The sequence below is a fragment of the Xenopus laevis genome, chromosome 9_10S, assembly GCF_017654675.1.
Source record: "Xenopus laevis strain J_2021 chromosome 9_10S, Xenopus_laevis_v10.1, whole genome shotgun sequence".
NCBI lineage: Eukaryota > Metazoa > Chordata > Amphibia > Anura > Pipidae > Xenopus > Xenopus laevis.
This window is the reverse complement of record NC_054388.1, coordinates 30,629,130-30,637,223: the sequence shown is the minus strand read 5'-3', so window position 1 is coordinate 30,637,223 and position 8,094 is coordinate 30,629,130. Positions and strand designations below refer to the sequence as shown.

The following is an 8,094-nucleotide window of genomic DNA, read 5'->3' as shown; positions in this document are numbered from 1 at the left end:
ATATATGATGAGAACTCTTTGTATCAGGTTACAAAGCTTAACTCACCAGCCTTATGTTTATAGATTTGAATACACAAAACAGTTCATAAAGATTGAAGGGAAGTTAAAGAGTTCACTGTTATGTTTATGAATAAAGCAAACAATTCATTTGGAACATCACTTAGCTCTGTGGGCAAAGAGAAAGAGCAAATTATACAGGAACCAGTGTCAGACTGAGACACCATGGGCCCACCCAAAAACCTTAGGGGCCATGGCCCCACTCTCAGTACTTTTATTCTTCCTCTCCTCACTCAACCTTTATTCCCCTAGTCTCTTTTCTTTACATACTATAATCTATTATTGCATCTATTTAGCCTCTTTGTTCTCATAGAAATGGGGAATGGCCATGAAATAGGCCAAATGTTTAGCAGAATGAGGGCCCAGCCCACCGGGACTTTTCCTGGTATCCCAGTGGGCCAGTCCGACACTGCTAGGAACAGTCGTCTGTGGCTCTGCTGTCTCTGTAACCCGCTGCCTTTATTCATCTAATTTTTTCTCATTCTCACTTTCTCTATTTGTTTTATAATACTTGGGTTGACTTTACTGTAATTTATATATTTCTTTGACAGTCCATATATGTGCAGGGCTGGATTTACATAGCGGGCACCCTAGGCCCACTGCCGTTCATCACCCGTGCCCCCCCTTTATTCATGCAAATTTTCATAATCGGGACCTGAGCAATGTGGATTGGGCACGGAAAATTTACAAAATTATTGTATCATTTGTGCATCCCCAGTGTTTTTGGAACCAATGTGGGTGTGGTTGGGAAGCATGCCGCCCCCTAAAATCCTGCCGCCCTAGGCCCGGGCCTAGGTCGCCTCTCCACAAATCCGGGCCTGTATATGTGCAACACTGTACTGTAATAATACAGTACAAACAGCAGTTACAGCATTGTGGTCATTGCAATAAATACTGTATCTATATTCACAGCTACAAAAATGAAATGCCAAGTGTTAAAAGACAAAGGAGGAAAGAAGAGGTGTCTGGCCACAGACGTTACTAAATGCATAAATGTCATTGGGTGACACTTGGGCAATTGTATATGTTGGAATTTCATTTATAAATGCAATATACGATAGGGAAGGATTTTTCCAAATAACAGAGAAATGCAGACCATCCTCTTTTCCTTTAAGGAATAAATACTCTTTTTCCTTTAAAATTTATATTCAACATAATGGGTCTGGGCAGACACAAGTACAGTAGCCATCTTTTTTTGTTAAAGTTTGACTTTTCACTCGGGATATCAAGAAAGTGATTATTATGACTGAGAGGTGCCTAAGATTTGGCATGCCCCAGTAATTGAATCTTTACATTTCCTGTAACTTTTGTAATGATTTTCCTCACCTCATCTTTGATATTCTCTCCATTAATAAAGTCAGATAATTTCACAGTAGGAGTCCATGGATCATACTGGTTATAGACAGAGCTGCTCTGCTGTTCCTCTTCGTTTGGTCACTGCCAGTTTATATCTGATAGGCATTATAACGAAAAAACAAAAACAGTAATTACGCAAGTGCAGTGTGCAAAATGCAGTTTCTTTGTTTTATTAACTAGAATGCAGCATTTTCCACCATTTTCCAACATAATTTTAACTGTTGGGGAGTCTGTAACCAGCATTTTTCTGTGTACTAGGTGCCTGCACACAATATTATAAATAATTCAAATGGCAAAGCTGACTGCATAAAGTTGTCCATCAGTTTCCTCTCATGGACAGCTAATTAAATATTTAGCAATTTCCTCTTATTTTCAGCGGTACAAAAAATATTTTCCTCTTTTCTGGCCGACCCCATAGCCTCATCAACAGGACTTTCCTCTGGCAAAAATTCCCCAGGAAAACTAAATAGCTGTATGCTGTAAGAACGTTGGTGTCCCCATGTATTGGTGATGTTGCTAGAGAAGTGAACATAACAGGGCATCCTGGCATTCTGCTCAAAGGCAGCCTGGTTTTTATTTGTGATCACCTCCCAAACCACTTTGTCTCATTATCTTGGCACATTTACAGGATTAAACTTCATATGTTGAGTCATTAAATAATTTATGATTTCTGGAAGGAAAAGAGGGAATATGAAGACAATATAAAAGGATATAAACCTATATAGAAGTTTTGATACATCTAAATGTTGCTGGACTATAACTTCCAGCATACCTCACAATTTCATCAAGGCCTAAAGCATGCTAGGGGTTAAGGGATTGAAATGTCCTACTGGTATACAGGTAGAATCCTTGTGGGCCCTGGTTTGGTCTGGTGAACCCTTTTTACCAAGATGCACAGTCACCCAATACAATGTGAGCCTACCTTCTCCCTTATTGCTTTTATTCCTTCAAGTTGCAGAAAGTCACTGTTCCAAGAATTCAACTGGGGCATCGCCCTTTGGGGTTGTGCTCTCTGGTGGGCCCCAGATTCCCCAGTGCACCTTTTGGAATTTGTAGTCCAACATCAAGGGGAAAAGGATTGCTTGATATCTGTCCCCTGTCCTTTGCAATTGTTATAGGCATAGAACACATTCATTTTAACATCAAACTGCACCAGCGATTATTTAGCTATGGCATATAAAAGGGAGTGCATACCAGTGCAATCAGTTATTCTGTGGTTAAATTTACATTTGCAATTAATTTAAATTAGGTTTAAGCCTACCTGCTGGAGATGTCTGGGAACGTCCTGTGTGTGTGGTGATCAAAAAGAAGGCAAGCCAAATCTAATTACAAATAAAAGTAGTGAGAATGATGTATACCAACGATTATGTTATATAATTATTACAAAATGGATATTTCCAGCTATGACCACATGGACAAGAGTTCTCTTTTTCGCTCATTGTTTCTAGTGAAATATTTTTTATCCAATTAACCTTTTTGATTTACTGATCTGTAATCATGAGACAGTTAACTTTTTATGGAAGACATATTTTCTTGTATAGCAATGAAAAAAACCAAAGAAATACAACCCAGTCTTACCTCCTACATCCAAAGAATGAATAGCAAATGTATCCAGTGGTATGCATCATTAATGACCTCATTTTTGTAAAAGACAAAATCCTAAACGTAATCATAGTTAATTATAGTAGATTTAGTTCTGATCACATGGACAGTACTGGTAAATCCGACATAATACATGTGGTGCATATTAGAATAATGGTGTCTAACAGGTATTCAGGAGTTTCACTCACAAATACATATGGTGTTTTTGGTAGTCTCAGGGGTCTGAGATTCCATCAGATAGTGAAAATCTACATAAGTGGCTTGGTAAGGGCATTTAACACCCCTTACCAGCTCAAATGAGAATCTTCCAATTCCAAAGCTTCCGTCAATGTATCTAGTGATCATACCACCAGGAGAATTAGAACCATACACTGCAATGGCTTCTTGAGTACTCAGTTCATAGATAATACATTCATTGGAAAACTGAATGTCGAAAAGCAGCAAGCGAGTATTTACATTCATCCTAAAAGCAAAGCTCCAGTCCAGAAAAAAAAGTGACATGGTTTTTGTTAATGGTAAATCTTGTGCCAAGAGGCTGATACTGTAATGGTGAACCCTGGCAAAACAGACTCGTTAGTCTTCATAGAACCAGTGTCATCTTCTTGTTGTTGACTATTCATATTAATAACTGTAACTTTATACATATAGTATTGTTGTTCTAGATCAGCCATGTTAGCATAGTACTGCCCATTTTCCGCTTTGTGGAATCTATGCTCTTGTGGTCAACAAACCAACTGGGTGTACAGAAAAACAACTTCCACTTGTATTTTGAAATAATATGAACCAAGTACTCCTGTCTCCTGATTTGAAACCTTTTGGGACAGTTGTAAGGGCAATAATGTTTGTCCGACCAAAAACCTCCCAGAGGAAATTATGTGCATTAGCAAATTCTTTCTTATAAACCAAATTGTAAGCATCAACATATTCCTTCCCAATCACAGGCCTTCTATAATACGGCAGTTTGACTTTGTACATCTATAGTGTAATATCTTTGTGATATTGTGGGTTTGGTAGAGGTCCCATCACAAATTCTGTAATATTGGGTTCTTCTTGATTTCCAAATAAAACTAAAGCAAGCTAAACAACCTGATTGAACTTTTCTGGATCCAAAACTGAAAACACAGAGCTGTCTTCTCTTGCACTTTTCTTACTCCCTCTGTGGTTTCTCATATTTCCATGCTGTGAATGAGAGGTACAGGTCAGGTTTGTGTTCCCTGTCCCAAAGATTATTACACAAACCAATGTCAGTATAGTAGCCAGTGTATAAGGACAATATTCACCTTTATTTTAGCTATGCTAAAACCAGAAAGCTTCCAAGAAAGGAATGAATTAGTTCTTCATATGGGCAATTATGTTGCACTATTCTTACAGAAAAAAAAAAGAAAGTAAATAAGATATTGTTTTATCTAGAAGCACAAATCGAAATGGGCAGCACTCCAGAATAAAGATAAAAATGCCTTTATTCACAAACAGCAGGGCAGCATTTGCAATGTTTCGAGCCTAACACACCTCTTTTTCAAGCTATCTAGAAGCACACAACAATAAAATAATATAAAAATAATGAAATTAATTAATAATGAAAATTTTTGAGAAACTATATTGATCAAACTAAAAAAAGATACATTCATCTTTCCACCATGTCAGATGTGACAGGGGTCTTTTCTGTGAAGTAAAGGTCTAAGCCAGGCATGTCCAAAGTCAGGCCCGGGGCCAATTGCGGCCCGTTTTCAAATTTACACCGGCCCCTTAGCCTCCATCATGAAATTAATAATAATGCGGCCCGCAAGTATATTGTGATCAGGAATCGCATAGCCTTGGCAGTAATATTTGGGCAAATTAGTTTAATGATCTACCACTTGGAGTATACTGCAGCCTGTGTGCTGAAGGTGTTTGCAATAGACATGTACGCGCCGATCTCGCATACTACTTTAGGGCTGAAGGTGTCAATAAAGGTACTGACGTGCCAGTATAGACCAAGTGGCAGATCATTTCAGTAATGTGCCCAAATATTACTCCATACGGCTACACAATTCCTTGTTTAAATGAGTTAAATGATAATAATGGTTCAAAGAATGTCAGACTGAATGGTCGGCCCCCACACATTTTCACCTCCCCAAATCTGGCCCTTGTTGCAAAAAGTTTGGACACCTCTGGTCTAAGCAGAGTTATAAGTTATTTTATAACACTCTATTTGCTTTCTCCAAGGAGCACAAATAATTTTTTTACAATTTTTTACAATTACTTTTACATATTAATCTATGGGAGATGCATCTCCTGAAAACACATGTAGCTGTCACCAGTAGACCTCAGTGACGCATTCTCCATGTGACATTAGTCTAATAGCTTTTAGTGCCCGTACCCCATGCCAGTCTACAGATGTACAATGTATGGGTATATCTGTCAGTAGATATGAAATGAGTACCCACCCATAAGCACACCTAAGGTGATCCATATAAAGTATAATGTACACAGTGTGGTAATAGTGGGCAATTGTTGAATTACAATAATTGGAAAACTCACTACACTTGGATTGTCTTCTTGCTACATCTTATTCCCTAAGCTTTTGTTTAGCGCTGACCGACACAGACTGCTTGTAGATATTAAATATATATTTTGCCCAAGAAGATTTCGGAATTAGAAATGATCTGCAAGGAAGAATGGACAAATATCTCTACAACAAGACTACAATGACTCTCAAGCTGTGGTGTTCTGTGGTTGTGGTTCTGAAGCCGTGATCTGTGCCACTATTATTTTAGTTGGTGGTGAATTAAATGTAACTGTGCATTAACATTTGCAAATATATTATTTATTAACACATTGATTCCTGCAGTAGTTGTTTCCTACTTTTCAAAATGAACTTACAATGTGAATTTGGCTGGGGTGTTCAAACTTTTGCTTTCAACTGTATGTAGTCATGGACTGTAGCTTACAACTTGATTTATTTATTTATTTTACAAAGTCAATTCTTGTCATTCCGTTTTTTGTTAGACATATACCCTTACTGCCCATTCTCATTCTAATCTGCACTGGGCAATTTACTGTACATACCTGGTGCATATGGGCCTTTCATGTATCATTCTCCTCTTACTTTGGTCCAGATGCGGTTCATTTGCCAGAAGATCGACAGCAAGAAGTGGCAGATTTTCCACAAAAAATTCCAAGTGAGAGTTTACAGACAACTCTGAATACTCTATTTTGTTGAACATGAGTCTAGAATCTGTACAGTTCTTATTCCTAATATATTATTTAGTTATGGTTAGAATCTGCAACTCCAACTGTGCAATTGGTATGAAACATAATTTTAATGCAACACATAAAATCCCCCAAAATTCTTCAAAAATATTTTAAAGGTTATCTTAATTATAATAGTAACATACTGATCATGAATCTCCTACTTTATGGCGCTATGAGACTATGTAATAACTAAATTGCATAATTATCAATGTGACCTTTTGAATAGGGTTACTTCCCTAGCTGTAACACCCTCCAGGTCTCCTTTCTTCTTTCCTTCAACCGCCTGGTCTTTCTTTCTTATGACTCTTAAATGCGATATTTTAGAAAGCAATAAAAACAAAATGTTTTAAATGTGAAATAAGGTCTTTGTATGTTCTTCAAACACAACTTGTTATCCTTCCCTGATACGTGCTCCAAAACTAGATTTTTTATCCTTCTCAAATCTAGGTCTGTGTTCAATCAAATCCCTGGTATTCTTCCATTGCCAGGAACCCTTATGTTTTTCTTAGGAAATATTACATTTTGTTTCTGGATTATGTTATTTGTTCCTAAACCACAGGAAAGCCAGTCAATTTATTCTGATTGAGGCCAAACTAGAGTAGATCATTTTCAGTCTTTTATCATCATATTATTTTATGTGGCTCCAACTTACCCAAAGTAAATAAGGGTAATCACTAAAGGCAAAATATAATCATTAATATTTATTGCTGCTGTTTAATCAGTTGAATTAAACTATATTTTATTAAATTCAATAATTCTAATTCTAATATGTTACAATGTGTGGCAGGGTAGTTTATAAATTGTACAAGTACAGTAGGCAATGATTAATAACCTTCCACTGCAACAGTGGCATAAAGTATGGTATTGATACAGGCTGTGCATGTTATAATACATGTGGCATCAAGGTTTGTGGCATTTAAAGTCTTTATGGGCTGTCTCATTATTTATTAGTTGTGTTATGGTAACACATTGCTTGGAGTTGATTTTCCAGCACCCAAGTTGTGATATAAAAAATCTGAAAGAAACTTGTCATGAGCTTGTCATGGTAAAGGGGCACAACCTAGAGGTGGTAGTTACTTTAATCATTATTTTTATGTTCATAAAGCATTAATATTCACATGTAGCAAGTTTAAATCATTTTTCTCTTACAGTCTAAGCCTGGAAATAAGAGTGAAGGAAATTAAGAGACTCAGAGTGAAGGATATTAAGAGACTCATGCAACATACTGAAATATGTGCTTGTAATTGGCTCCTAAACAATCTTAGTACCTATGTGTGTGCGTGTAGTAGTAGAGAAAAAAGATTGTGAACTGCAACTGATACGATGATCTGGCAAACACCAATGATAGACACCACTTTTTTTAATGATTTAAAACACAAGTCCTGACCCCCAAGTACTGGTGGGGCTTTAGCAATAATCTAGTGAGCATGTAGATAATTTGTCTCTGCCCAGTAACATTTGCCAAATTTGCCACCTTAATTTGAGTTGCATATGGACCATGTAGATAACCTGGGTCATGAAATTCATTTAAAGGAGGAGGAAAGGAAGTATCATTGGGGTGCCAAAAGCTAGGCTCCCCCTTAGTGATGTGTGGGTCTCACAAAATTCAACCCACTACCCACCCGTTCCTAACCTGCAAAATGTTGCTATTGTAAGACCTGCACCCAACCCCTACACATTTCTTCTCACTCTGTACATTACTTCTGTGTGCGCCTCTGATTTCAAGACAGGGGGATCTTTGGGAGCAGTGGAGGAGTTTACTTACCCAGTTTGACGGGCACCCAACCCTAACCCACAATGGTTGGCCAAATCTCAATCTGAACCGCCCAACCGATGGTCAATCCC

At 37.6% G+C, this 8,094-nt stretch overlaps 1 pseudogene; it reads right to left on the bottom strand.

Moving 5' to 3' along the window:
• Window positions 1-1,574: 1,574 nt before the first annotated feature.
• On the bottom strand, window positions 1,575-6,221 carry LOC108702202 (annotated as a pseudogene).
• Between the last annotated feature and the right edge of the window lie 1,873 nt (window positions 6,222-8,094).